Source organism: Protopterus annectens, chromosome 6.part0 (assembly GCF_019279795.1).
Source record: "Protopterus annectens isolate FY-2018-M chromosome 6.part0, PAN1.0, whole genome shotgun sequence".
In the NCBI taxonomy this organism is placed as follows: Eukaryota; Metazoa; Chordata; order Ceratodontiformes; family Protopteridae; genus Protopterus; species Protopterus annectens.
The window spans coordinates 1,051,115,364-1,051,131,020 of NC_056737.1; the positions used below are offsets into that span (position 1 = coordinate 1,051,115,364).

The 15,657-nt window shown below is 36.6% G+C and overlaps 1 protein-coding gene across 2 annotated transcripts in view; it reads left to right on the forward strand.

The window, feature by feature from the left end:
* Nucleotides 1-316: 316 nt before the first annotated feature.
* Nucleotides 317-15,657, forward strand: part of RGS6 (regulator of G protein signaling 6) — a 2,564,457-nt gene continuing 2,549,116 nt past the window's right edge. For both annotated transcript variants that reach the window (XM_044074660.1, XM_044074661.1), the window contains exon 1: nucleotides 317-699. The gene's annotated coding sequence lies outside the window, so the exon portion shown is untranslated. The remainder of the gene's footprint in view (nucleotides 700-15,657) is intronic.

A 15,657-nucleotide genomic window follows, 5' to 3' on the forward strand; every position in this document is an offset into this window, starting at 1 on the left:
TCGCGCTTTGTCCAGATTTCTTGCGGTAAGAAGTTGAGGTATGCAGTGCCATTGCATCTGTATTTGACATGGCAGCACGACCACCTTTTCCTCTTCGGGGTAACCGGTCTCGGAATCAGACGGGAGAGCCGCTCGGGGAACACTTACCTTCTGCAGATGCAGAAAGCAAGGTGCCTCGTACACGAGGCCGCGGCACGCGCGTCGCTGTTAAACACAAGCGCTCGGGATAGTTATTAAGTAGCTCGCTGTGACGGAATTCCCTCCCCCTGGGGTCCGGGGGAGGGGTGTGTAGAGTGGAGGGAGAGATGTAAGCGCGCATCCACGCGACGCGCGCACTACGTTTTCGGTCTCCCTCCTCACCTGCCGGGGACTCGCACCGTGTTTGGGCTTGGATGTAGCTGTGCCAACAGCAACTCGTGCGGAGGCGAGCGCGTTCGGTATTCCGCGTGAATCGAGGTGAGCTCCCCTCGGCAACCGGCTAGACGGCTTTAGCTTGACATAAGACAGAAAAGGGTACGGGACGCCGGTTATCGTGTGACCAGTGGTGCAATAACTTGCACTTACAAGAGCAAATGCTGCTGCTGCCAGCTCTAAGGACAGACAGCTTGCGGGCATCATAATTGTAATAAGTCCCTGAGACGGACACGTCGCCCGGGAGACACTCGGAGAGCGTAGGGGACTGTCAGCTGCGTTGCCAAGGTAATAGTGGGTGCTGCTGCCGTGGAGCAGGCATGCTGATTGTGCACATTCTTTATTTATTCACTTTTAGTGTCCAGTGATTGAGCTGTCATGCTGGAGTTTCCCCACAGTGATTGTGTCTTAATAAAAATCGCACCTGCTGTGATTGCATCCTTGCATTTGACTGCACATAACGCCAAGCATCAAGAGTTACGCAAAGCTAGTTTATATTGTATTTTTTTTCTGCAGCTAATCAGCTGTTAGTTTGCTTTTTATCTAACTAATTTTGTATGGAGAAGCATAAACTTTAAGTGAACGCTAAGACATTCAATCTGTTTACCTGGTATCTTAAGAGGGTGGGGTTGCAAATCCCTTCAGGGTTGCCCAGGCTGTTAGCCTGGCAAGGCAAGGAAAGGTGAGGCAGGGGCGCTGGGGCCCAAGCCCAGATATAGCTTGTAAGGTGCGGTTTGTGATCCCTTATTTTCCCTGGTGGTTTCTCAGTCAGACCTCGAATGGGAGACACGACCATCATTCGCATCTTTGCTTTTTGAACTCCTGGCCCCCATTCCCCACACGGAATATTGCTGAGTTGCATTAGGAGTCTAGACTGGAAGGGATACTTGCCTTTATCTAACACCCTGCTTTTGCCAGCTGTTGTCTTCTAAATGACAAATCGGAGACAGGCAGGCAGTAGAGGTGTATACAGTTTTGAATTTACGCTCCTATGATTTGATGTTTGTGGTCTGCTAGGCTTTTGCGTTGCTGAGATTTATCTTCAAACACAGATGACGATTTAGTGAAGTTTTTTTACTCCATCTCTAAGTAAATATCAGGCACCCGGAAGAACATGCGCCAGTTATTTATTTATATTTTGTCTACTCAAGTTGGCATTATATGCTTGTGACCAAGATTATAAGCACGCATTGCATTTAAAATAGGTCATATTGTGGAACAGAATGTGTTTCACAGAAATACTTTGATGAACTGATTCAATAGAAGCTTACTATTCTTACATTGTTTTTTGGTTCTGCTCTATTCTGTCCCAAGTCACTGCCCCCTTTTCTGCTTTAATGCTAATGAAAACATTTCTACTTGGTATCCACGCGTATTTTACTATTATTATTTTTTTGCAAAGCCAGATGAACACGCAGATAATGGTTTTGCGTTATTTTATTTCAGTGCGGACTAATGTTTTGTGGGTTGGTTTCCTTTAGTGGCTTAAAATCAGACTCGGTTATCTATTATTGAAATTCACCGCCCTCTTTCAAGGCGCGCAACTTATAATATCAGTGAGATGCTTTCACTAAATCTGAAGTTGTTGGGAACATTAGTTTGTCTACATTAGCGAGGCCCATCTGATGAAATTATTCAAGTGCTTGGGGATTTTTTAATTCCCTAGTGGAAATGAACCGCTTTCCCAATTTAAAGCACAGTTGGAGTTAATGAAATCATTGCATTCTGCTGTGAGTTTTCCCAAGAGCGCCCTTTTCAGCACCTGCTGGAAATGATCCGCTGTCCTTATCCATGTGGCTGGTGTGCGTCATGGACGGCTAATGGTCCCCAAATGTGGCATTGTGCGTTGTGCATAAACCTTCATTCATTTATCCCATTCTACTGCCCTGGCCTTGCCCACTCCATTGAGCTTCATGGAGAAAGTCACCATGTTGCTGCTTGTTAGTCGGAAGGTAAACGTGATTCGAAGATTATATTTCAATTTTAATAACAGATAAATCGAAAAACTCTGAAGAATCACAGCTAATGTTACAGGACTAAAAACTATAATAAGAGAAGTTTCGAACATAAATCCTAATCGAGCACTTCACTGGATTGGGTGCCAGAAACCAGTAAAATGTAACCTAAGGGAAAGGATGTGACATGGGACGGGGAAAGCGTTGGCATTTTCTAGTTCTATAAACATATCAACATTATTTTAAAAGTTAGTAAATGAGTTTTGTTCTGATTATAAGGTGAAGTTTATTACATAGTCCTGCTCGACGTTGTGTGACATCACTCACTTTTTTCTATTAATAGTATTTATGTTTTAAGATTAAAATCCCTGGTCTGGTTTTAGTTCATTCACTAGTGCATTTTAGACATTGACTTTCGACTAGAACTGGGTCTGCCATTGCCTTATACACCCACTGGCAGAGGTGACCTCCAAATAACCTCTAATATATAATCTAGATGTATAATTTATTTAATATAACAATAATAATTTTAGATACTAATATGCAGATATGAAACAGCCTGCATTCTGCATTTGTAAATTTTTAAGCCATACCGTTTTTATCATTACCTTGGCTCACTTTTTGTGATGAGAAGTACACATGACCTGAAACATTAAAGATGGGGGCATTTTGTAGAATGTTCCTTTTTAAAAATGTTTTGGTTAGTGTTCATTTTATTTCTTTGATTACTTTCAGCATGTAGTTTGAGCGTTTTATTTCCAGATGTTAGTTAAGTAGGGTAAACTCATTCAAGCTGTAATAATACTAGCTGCACTACTGCAAAAGGTCTTCTGGCAAAGGAGGTACGTCACCCACCATTAAGTATGTAGACAGCCAAAAGTCAGTAGGTATATTAGCAGTGTACAGAACAGCAACAACAGATGATCAGTTTTCTTACCTGTTAGTAAGATTATGGGGTTTCTGACAGCTTGCCTTATGTCTCCAAGTTCCTATGATGAATCATGTTATTACTTTATTTTCAGTTGCATGAAATGTGTATGGTGTTTGATTGTAGTATGTACAACCACAGCAAGGAAGAATTTAAAACTTTGGAATAGTACACGACTTACACTATGGATTACAGAACTGTAGAGCTACAACATGATGAACCATCTGGCAGGCTATGCAAAAGAGTGGGTGCATCAGCCAGCAGTGCAAATTCAGTATGAAGCCCTTTTGCATCTGGATGCTGTTATATCTCCATTGTTGTTAATGAAGAATCATATCTTTTTTAATATTCTAAATGATGTGTATGTGATTTTTTTTTTGTTTTTTGCAGCTTTGCCAGATGATTGATTGTGTTTTGAAAAAAAAAAAACTTTGGAAACTGACTTTCATATTGTTTAGACTCACTAAAGTAGGAAATTCTTAAATGCTTATAGTATGTTACAAGTGTGTGTTGACTTTTTAGGGCTTGAATGAGATGTTGGAGGATGGTGTGAACATGTGGTTAGGAACTGTTTGTATTAATAGGTGTGTACTAGGCTAATGGCCCTGGGGCCTTTAGAAGCCTAGCCATAAGATTACCCTGGCATCATGCCACCCAAACCTTAGTTCCCAGTGCCTCTATCAAATACAGCCACTGGAGTTATCCCCACAGTGAATTTTCTATTTCCCATCCACTCATCAAGATTTCTCTTGAAGAGGGTAAATAATTGGCTCTGCCAAGTCTTGAACCCAGGACCCTGTACATCATAGTCAGAGCAATATACCACTACACCATCTGAGCTTTGATTCTATTATGAAGGTATGATTTAGGGAAGCTGTGGAAGGCTTGTCAAGGGACATGAAATTACAAATAAAAAAAAAGTTTAGCCTTTTGCAGTGCTGCATTGATCTGAAAAAAAAAAGCGATCCATTTTAGACACTAATAATCTATAGTTCTAACTTAGCAGTGTTCATCTCTGTTAGACCATCAAGCAAGTATGTACAGCTGCTTTGTCTAACCTTGATGAAACTCACAAGTTTTACATTTTTATGTATAGGAATTTTCTAGACAGTGACAACTCTTAATATTGCCATTAGCCGTGTTCTGCATATGTTGTGCCTACTTTAACAAATCATAATGCAAGTCAGTTTCATGTTATGTTCTTTCGGAAGTTTGCTTCCAGTTATTGCAGCTGTAATAACAGATATAATAAAGGTACCAGATACCCCCATTAATGCCAGAATGTGTGCATGCATGAGACATTAAGCAGTTTCTTTGACCTTTTCCAGCTACAGTATCATATGCAGTCCCTTAGGTGGTGGTAACACAGCACAGTCTAGGACTTTAAGGTCCTCACTGCACTTTTCGTGGCTTGTTGACAGATGTAGGCTTGGGCATGTTTCTTAACTTAATTAAGATATAAAAAGGAAGAATATATCAGTTTGCTTTTAGATGCCAGTAGTACCATGTGATAGTGTGTGGGAAAATTGTGGAAGATTGTCACTATATCAGCTGCCACGGTTAGTGTAGTAATGTGTCCAGCACCTTAATGATCATGTTATGAATGCAATGCCGAAATAGTTTTTGTGGCATCTACCTTTGCAATCTTAAGATCTGCAAAGGCTATGCTTGTAAGATATGCCTGATATAATTTTTGAAAGTTTATCAAGATTATATGTAAATGTATACAAAGTATTTCTGTCTTGGAAAAGAATATATCATGGAGCATTACACATTCCAGTCCCAATGATCATCTCGTATTTGGACATGCACAATTCATTGTGGTAGAATATGTTTATATCTGAACAGTTAAATTGCAAGTAAATATTTTATTATAACAGTTGTTATGGAGGGTTAAGGCTCTGAGCTGTTAGAAAGCTACTTCCTAGAGTCCAGGATATAGGTTTTGTACTTCCACCTCCGTTTGCTTAGTCACTGAAGCAAGCAGTGCTCTTAGGTAGCCTCTGAGGAGGAACACATGTATAGTGAGCTTACCTAATTAACAAATTAAGTTTATGCACCACCAGCCTAGCTGCTGACAACCTCCCATCAGAATTCCTCAAAGCTACCTCCGAAGTCATAGCCTACCCCATTTTTATCCTCATCAACCACTCTATCTACGATTATGTCCCACTAATCTGGAAAGTCTCCTGTATCACCCCACTGCATAAAGGTGGCAACTTTACCGAGCTTACTAATTACAGGCCCATTGCCATTCTTTCTCCTCTCTCCAAAATACTAGAAAAATGTATTTATTTCCCGCTTCTAAACTGTCTTCTCTCCAACAACCTCCTATCAAACTCTGCTTAAAGAAAGACCACCTCAATAACAACTGGCTCCGCTCCTGCACCAACCCAGGCTAATACCACATAAGCCCACATCAAATTTCATCTCCTAAATTTCATAGTCTCCACATAGACCTAACTCTTGTTAACACCACCTATCAGCTACCTACGAGTGAAATTTGATAATACCTTTTCATTTGTAATGCTATACATATGTACATGTATTAAAGTATACTCAAATGATCAACTGAAGATGGACCCCTGTCCTAAATATAATATATATATATATATATATATATATATATATATATATATATATAAACAACTTTAATATATTGTAATAACTTTCTCCCTTTTCACTAAAGTGCCTATTGCATATTGTACATTCTTTGTCTCTAAATATTTCTGTTAAATTTTATGTAAAACTGTACCTGTCGATGTTATTCTTGTTTTATTGGAGCTTTTCTCACTGGGCCTCTGCTGAAAATGGGCTCACACCTAGATGGACTATCCCAGTCAACAAATGTAAAATAAACAAAATAAATAAAATAAATAACTATGCCTGGAATACACTGTATTGTCAGACCCCACTCTGATGGACCTCCTGCATATCCACAAAACAAACAGCACCAGAATTACCCATGCTAAAGACTAAAGCCTTGCCTGCAATAAAAATAGGACCTGCTGGAGAGACAGGTTCCAAGAGACTACTTCACCTAGATGGTGAGCCTAATCCAGAAAAGGGGTAGAGTTCCTCTCTAATCTAGTTCAGCTCTAACTTGGACAATTGGATGGGGAACAGGAAATGTATCCCTGGTTTGGCACCTATGTCTCTAATGGACGCAGGCAGCCTGTAAATGATTTATCTCCCAGGCCCCTGCTTGTAATTACTTCACCTCCCAAGCCCCTGCTTATACTTATTAAGGGTACCATAACTTGTCAGATATTTGGGATGTATGGCTCAGCTTAGAAAGGCCCTTGTGGTTGTTAGCCTATTAAATACCTATGAACCTATAATATAAAATAAATGAGATCATTTTTTTCTTATTGTTGTTGAAGTCATATGGCACATCTATTTAACTCTATGCATGCCGTGTATCTTCTGTAAGTAATGCATCCGTTTTGCTGTTCAGAAAACCTTGTATAGCCTTATGCTTTTGCAGTTTCTGTTAATGCGACAGCATGTTTTCATTTAAGATTCTACTTGATATATAATTGCTGTCTGCTACTCTTACATTAACAGCTTTATTAGAAATAAGGATTATCTAAAATTAATCAGAATTATTAAGGTTGCAGGCTCAGCCATTATTCATCTTTGTAGGGGCGAAACAACTTTAGAATGTGCTTTTGTGCAAATATTAGAATGCAACAGAAAATAGTGATGCAATCATTTTCAAGTTACAGTTGTTGAGAAAAAATGTCAAGAACTGTCACTGATGATTGCTATAACTATGATGCTGAATATTTAGTAATTAAACTGTGGGATTTATTTGTAGAGGGATGGATGATTGTTTTCTTCTCTTTTACAGTGAATTGCTCTATTTCAGTACCTGGGACAGCATCTAGTTACCTCTGAAATGCAGTCTTTGTTTTCCTTCAGTATTATTTGTTTGATTTGTTTTGTGGTTATAAAAAGTGAAACATTGTTTTGCACTGAAGTGAGTCTTAAGAGGGCATATAAGGTAAGGGCACATGATATTTTACTTTACTTTAATATGCCTTTACACACTGATTAGAAGCTTAACATCATTTTCCCAGATGGTAGTTTGGATTCTCATTTCTCTGCTTTAAAGAGAACCGGACATCTCAGTAGCTACACTCATTTATTTTAAGTCTTTTTCCCATAACCACTTACAGATTGGATTGCTTCCAGTATTACTTTTGCATCTCTTACTTAAGAACATCCAACATGAAAAAAATCCCATATAAAATGGTTGTATTAGAATGCTGTGCTTTTGCAGTCTTGCGTATATATGCACATACACAGACGCGCACAGATGCACACACACACACACACACACACACACACACACACACACACACACACACACACACACACACACACACACCCATATACAATCATAGTCTGGTGGCAAAACTAATACTCCAAACTTATTTTTGTATTTTTTTTAATAATCCTTGTCTATTTCTCTCTGTGTTATTAAAACCCACTTAGTAATAAGTAATGAGACTGGGGTTTACAGTTCCGTACTATTTTTTTTAGTTTAGAACTGTCAAAACAATAAACAGAAAACAACACAGGAACAGAATTCCTGTAGAACATAATACCTGTATTTCCTTTATAATGAGGTCACAGTTCATGTAGCTGTTGGTGAAGTCTGAAATAGAGTTCTTAAGTAAAGTGCTTACTGATAATGTTATATGCTTTTTCAAGTAAATATTATGTTATGCATAATGTCCTGTGTTTGCTTCTGCAGTGGTTTTATATTTCACGATAAAGCTAAAGAAAATGGCAACATGTCAAATACAAATATGATGATTTCTTGTTCCCATCTTCACAAAAATAATGATGGTGCTGATATGGCCTCAGAGGTTACAGTACCTAAGAGAGGCAGTGGAGTTCATGGGTAGTGAGATATGTGGTTTTAGTTTAATGTTTATTATTTGCATTGATGTTTGGATTACTTTTTTCTATTGCGTGATGTGGGATCGGTCTTTCTTAATGTTGATCTGTGAAACTTCCTTATTTTACTTTAGTGTGAAACCTATATTATTATATAAATAGTAATATTAATAATGATATTAATAGTTCATATTACTCTTTTAGTATTGTTACCAATGTCTTCATAATTTCTTTGACATGTCCATTAGGTATTGTCAAATGAATATTACTTTTAAAGCTTCTCATTAACCATTATCTGATGAGCATTATTCTTGGAGTTTCTGTTAATGTGGCATGTTATGGTCAATATGCAACATTTCAGTGAAATATATATTACAAAGGCATCATGTATAATTTAAAATCAGTTTTGAAACTACTACCTTCTGTCAGGTACTCATATTAGAAAATGCAATTTATAAATGCTGATTTCCTAGAAGTACTTTAGTATCTATAAGAAAGGCATACCTTTACTCAGACATTTTTAAAGCAAGATGTTTTATTATTTCAATACAAAGTAACGCTCTACCTTCTTCTGAAGATTTTGTTCTCTTTTTGCAGCCAGAGAAGCCACTTCTGCAGTCATTACAGCATTACCAACATTAAAACTGTAGCTTATTCACTTCTGATAACAGTTTTTGGCTTTACCTGCTCTTTGTTATTATATTTGGAAAAAGAAAATGGACCACAAGAGGCTTGTCTGGGACAGGCCAATATGTGAAACTTCCTAGGGTGGTAATATGCTGAATTAAGTAATTCAGCAAAGAAGTCCAGCGCGACAATGTATAATTGTAGTTTGGCTTCTACTTTTCGCAGTTTAGAAAGAGTGAAAAACATAAAGCACAATCAGCAAAAATCAGTATAGGAATAGCGCATGTATGTTTGACTGACACACCCCTTGGAATTAGCAGTGTGTTTTAGTTGAACCTCGAATGAAATCAACTTGCATTAGGTCACCTTTTGACGATTACAATTCTGCTTAAAAAATAAAGAAGTGCACAATTATTTAATGGCAAACTGTATCTATTTCAGTCTGTTTTAAACATACTTTCTGTATAAAGCAACCAAGAGTGATCTGATTTATAAGCGCAGGTTAGCTCTGCAAGAGAGGAAATATTTTCAGTGACAAACTGATAATCACAAAGGAACATTAAATACATGCTGTGTTTGCTTTTGTATTGCACTGAAGGTCATTTTGACAGCATGAATTTTTGTTTAAATGACATTTATACCCTAAGCATAGCTTTTCTCATTTCAGCTCACATGCTTCTCCCACAAAATGATATATACTATGGACTACCATATACAAGTAAAGTATGACTGCTGTTTGTCCTGTATGTGACATTTCTGCTCTAATTAGCTTCTTCAGTGCATGCAGTGTTTGGTTTGCATAAAACCTCACAACACTTCAGGAGTGTCGCCATGGCTCTTGTATCTCATTGCCCATTGCATTTAAAAACTTGGACCAAAGGAAAACCACAGAACAAGATGTCTGCCTTCCTTTCATTCATTTCTAATGGAGCCATAAACCTTATAGTTTCCCTGGGGGTTGCAGGTTTAATACTAAAATCTTTGCTACATTTAAGCAGCATATATACTGCTCTGCAGAGATAAGGCAGCTCTCTTGTTACAGCCGAATGACCAGCACAAGAAATGTTACTCCTCTGGCTGCCATTATAAATGAGAGAAGGGGGATAAATTAGCTAAAGAAATTTTACTGTTCTGGCTGACATATAAATGCATGAAGGGGAAGCTTTAGTTAAAGAAATGCTCTTTTTTTACAAAGTTAACTCATTTCATTACTCTGTAGCTGTAAAAGGAAGTGAGCATATAAGTGTGTTTAGAGGATGGGCAAAACATAAATATTGTGGCACTACTGATTTAAAAAGTAAATTAATTATATTTTCAGGCATTCTTGAAGAAAGCAGCAGTTTAAAAAATTCAGAAAAAGTCCCCATTCAAAACAAGTATATAATATAATATGATACATAAAGAATGACAAAGAAGCTATATTGTGAGAAGAGGTAACCACATACCTCTCAACCTCTTAGCCTAAGAAATCTGGACAAAGCCTGACATAATGGGGGGGGGGGGCTAAGGCCCAACATAGGGATAGTTTTTAAATATTGCTCTTATGCACTTAGTAGCTAGAATAACATGTTTGTGTTAAAATACATTTTCTAAAGAATATGAAGTCTGAAACTCAAATGTATGTCATTATTAATGATTTAGTTCCTCAGATCATTCCAGTGATTTGCCTGAAAAACAAAATTTTTATGAGGAACGGACCAAAATTGTGAGGCAAAAATCTGGACATTCTGTGAAAATCTGGACAGTTGAGAGGTATTTTGCAATGCATTGCTGCATAAGGAACCTTTAGCTGAGGGGGACAGTATGGACACCTCCACTCAGACATTTTAGGGGATAAGTTATAAAATAATAGAAGTTACTTAAAAAAAAAAGATGTGTAGACATTAATAAATTAGTAAGGGATATATTACTTTATTGAAGATCACATGTCAAGTAGGTAAGTTTCGAACTATCCGCTACAATTCTTCACTGTGTGATTCCACCATCACTACTCTCTATAGGGCATCACTGATGAAACAGTCTGTGTAGCAGCAATGATTCAGTATTATGGGATTTTCTTTTCTCTTTCTCCATGGGTGTGATATCGTGGCGTTAACATTTATAAGTAAGTATGTGTGTGTGTGTGTGTGTGTGTGTGTGTGTGTGTGTGTGTGTGTGTGTGTAAGGATACAAGGTTTGCCTCCATGTAAAATTTTTTTTTTGGTTTCTTTTGCTAATTTGAAGCTTCAACCAGCTTGCTTTATGTTGATGGATTTCAACCAATATAGTCTTAATGAAATATAGTGGAATCAAAATTTTATTATTATTTTAGAATCTGACAGCATTGCAGTAAAATAAAAGCTTATTATCATCATATAATTTAAGAAGATTACAGTAAAATAAAAGTAGACATAATCATAATAAACAGTCTGAGAATCTGAACAATATGGCAGAAAAAATGTGTAAGTATGTCTTAAGAGACTCATGAAATACCCATATGTGGAGCTAGCCCCAGAGATATTGTGGTAATAAAATTCTTAGGTAAAATTGCCTGAATACCAAAGACCAATTACTGTAACACTCTAGGTATAACCAGAGTTGTATGAAGGTTCAATATAGTACAAATAACATAGTGGCCCTTCAAGACAGAGCCAGACTGATTTATTTTCTAGGAATATGCATATATTTCATACAATTTTTGCAGTGCAGAATTGTAACTGTTTATAAATGAGATTTGCAATCCCAAGTCCTGGAATGTGTGGGAATACATCACTGAAAATCCAGACTTAATTCTGAGACAGCTGTTTCTCAGAATACCCCCCCCTCCCCCGAGATGTGGTGATCTCAGTATTGTTGCATGCAAGTTCCCTTGTAAAAAAGCAAGTTGAAAGGAGAAGAATAACGTTTGATATTTGCACTTCTCCACTTTTTCTTTATTTTTTTCCTGGAGTTTTGGAACTTAACACTGTGAGTACCAGCATTTCATAAGGGAGCCTATAGTTACAGAATGCGTTAGGGTTTGGCTGTGTGTCTGTTACCCTTTGTGGTAACCTCCTCATTAAAGCAACTGATCCTTTTTTTTTTTCTTGTTTTAAGTAAAGGAATCAGCTACTGAAGTGAATATGTTAGCTCTCTAAGAAAATTTTTGCTTTGCCATGTTTACAAATGAGTCACGTGTTTGTTCACTTTTTTGCTGACCAATTGGGTATTATCACCTAGACATTTGCAGTGCATCAGTGATACTCAAGTATGTGAGTACCTCAGAGCAAAGTAGTTTAATGGTATATAAAGGTGCGTACAGGTACTACTTTACTAGTTACATTAAAATGAAGTAAAGAAACACAGTTCCAGCTATTTATTACTCAGTATATGTGGTACACAATTGCTACAGATACTTACGTTGCCATAATTACATCACACATTTGAGGATGGTCATATCCACCATCACTGTAGGAGGCCATACTCCCATCTTGTTACTTACTTTCCTCTTCTTGGAACTATCAGTGTGTGCATCGCCTAGTATATTCTAAAAATTAATTGTATAACTCTTTCATTGCATCCAGACTGGGAAGAGGGCAGTTCCTGCATTCAGTGTCTTGCTAATTTCCTTCACGTATTCATATAACCTGCACATAGCTTGCTGTTGTGCTGACTAGTAAACTATGAATGTGCTAATACTTTCTGCTTGAAGGACATGCGATGGACTTTATCACCTATTCTTATCTCTGCTGTGGAAAACAAATTTATGGCAAAATGTTAATACTTGATTGGAAAAAAAGACTGACAACCATTGTATAGTTCCATCCATGTTGATACAGACTCAGTAAATGCTACCTAAATAAAAAAAGGTAGAGTTCCACACCAGGTCCACAACAGGAAGACACAAAGGTGGCATATGGTAGTATTTATTCTATGAATATACATTTCACAGTAACAAGAAATCCTGTCCAAATGTTTGGACTTAGTTGTTTGTCTGTAGCTACTACTAATACTGATGATAATAATAAAACGTGTTCTACATGCAAGTCCTTCCTATGCAATAATAACACCACCAACCAAACCAAACATCTGGGCTATCAGACTCAATGAGACCAGAAAATCACCTCAAACTGACAACAAAAGTAAAACATCAATGAATTAAAAACCCAATGAGTCTTTCTTGTTAATGACAAACATTTTTATCCTTTTATTTCATACAATTCATTTTCAGATAAACATACAGAGGAATTTCATTAACTATTGTAGAATAAAACATGTGATATAAAACCCATCAGTCTTGTATTAAGTCATTCATATGTTAAATACTGTCCATGTTAAAAATAAATCTCCATGAAGCTAAAATGTAGATATAATCATCACATATATAAATTATAATTACAGATAGACACGCACACACACACACACACACACACACACACACACACACACACACACATACACACACAAGCATTACTTGTAAGTATATAAAGATTGTTTATCTGTTTTAAATTTATGTACGTTTATGGTCTGATGAAGCCACAGTACGTGGTGAAAGCGCTAACCAGTCATTAAAAAGTTAGTTTATTTTCTATGCTGCTTGGAGCCGTATTTCGTAGCACTGCTGCTTTTATCTTTATTTTAACTTCTAATAGAACATCTTCAATCCTCCTGGTTACATAAATACTCTACCTAATATTACCAACTGTATTAAGTAAACTTTTCTCTGAAAAGTCATATGGTGTCCACATAACAATTAAATCCTTTACATATTGCCTTAATCATTCTATTGAGTGGAGTAATTTGTCTCTAGATTTAATGCCTAACACTTCAGTATCATGCCTAATAAAACATATAACACCTATATGCTTTATTTCTCTAAATCCTTTACATTTTTCTTTATTTACATCTACTCCAACCATCCTCAGATGAACAAATCCTTCATGACATGACTTACCACAGCTTATTTTTAACCATTAAAACAGTGTCATCTACATAATGACATTTGCAGTTTCCCCAAGTACTTGTATATCAATTTGTTTCACAATTATTTCTTTGCAGTGTTTTTGACATTTATTACAAAACTAAAAAGTATTATAGTCATTGAGCAATACTGACTTAACCCCACTTTTAACTTCAATCTCTCTGCTTAAACACTCATTTACTAAATACCTTTGTAGTTGAATTTTCATAAGTAATTTTCCAAGAATGAATAAGTTTATCTGGAATATCATACTGTTTTAAATATTCCAGATGTGATTATGGCATACATTATCATATGACTTTTATCACATAATCTCAATTTATATTACATCTGATTTTGTGCACTTTCATCTATTACTTCTTTAAGTGTAACCAACATATTTGTAGCATCTTTTCCTATTACCACATGCACTCCATCTCAGGCTACCTCTTTTATGACATCATTAAGCTTTACTTTAAAAATCATCATAACTATTTATAATCAACATTATATATTGATATGGGTCTCCATTTACTTAATAGCTTTTATCAGCCTTCTTCCAAGTAAGTCTAATAATTCCTTTATACACTTCTCTCGATTTTTAGCCTGGACTTACAAACATAAAAGGAAAAGATGAAGTTGGGAAATGCTGTAAAGTGATTGCACATTTCCTCTGTTACTGTGGCTAGCCTGGGCAGCTTTCATGTTTAATAACAGTTACACAGAAGCATATCTTGTGATTTTCTTTGGTTTAAGGAAAGATACTGCTGAGGAATTGAGCTAAACGTTTTCTTAAATAGGAAACACTTTACAGTTCTAACTGGAAGCAAAAGCCGAGAACAAGAAACAGTGAACCTATTATATTGTCTTTATTGATGTGAAATATGTTATGGTGTGGAATATGTGATAACTTACAGAGTTGCATTTTTTTTCTGTTTTTAAAACTCCCTGTATTGTATAGCACATATTACATTGCTTTTCACCAATTACTTTCTAAACTGGTATTTTCCTGCACCGACTGACTTCACTAGGATTTACATTTATTATGTAACGGTTTCTCTTTAGTGATGAAAAGAGATAGCACATAAGTGTCATGTGGGATAGGTTATGAAGGTGAAGCCACCAGAATACTAAATGGTGAGGATTTGTGCATAGTAGTTGTATGTATAATGTAAATTTAACAATAGTACACTCCTGAACGATGCACTAGGGGGTGATACTTGCACATGTTCTTACTAGATCACAGCCCAACAAGTTATTAATGGATGGAAACCCATCTATAGTCAAATTACTGACATTTTATTTATTAGATTTTCAATTGCTCTGTCTAGGTCATTTATTTAAATTATTTATTCCTGGTTGTGTAAGTGCATGCTAGCAAAAAGGGACCTCTTTTCTCCATGAGCATTGCACATGGAAAATATGCACATAGACACCCCTTACACACACACACACACACACACACACACACACACACACACACACACACTTTAACATTGTACAAAGAGAATAATAGTGGTTTTATTAAAATACATCCTAAATAAATATAAGAAAGGTAATTAAAGAAACACGTGAGTGTGTTGTATTTAAAATATAAGAGAAAACAAATTCTATACTGTTCATCTATTCAATATAATATAATATAATACAATATAATACACAGTAAAGATTAACCCTAATCACCAGTTCTTTAATTCCATCAGTCCATTCACAGCCTCTTTTCCAATTTTTTGCACATGAAAGTAGATGCCACTTCAACAGTGACAATCATCTTGAGTCAGTGTTTAGACCATCGGGTGGCTAGCCCTGCTGTGGGTGTTCTTCCATGCTACACACTCACACCTGTGGGCAATTTAGAGAATCCAATCCACCTACTGCATGCCTTTGAAATATAGGAGGAAACCAGTACA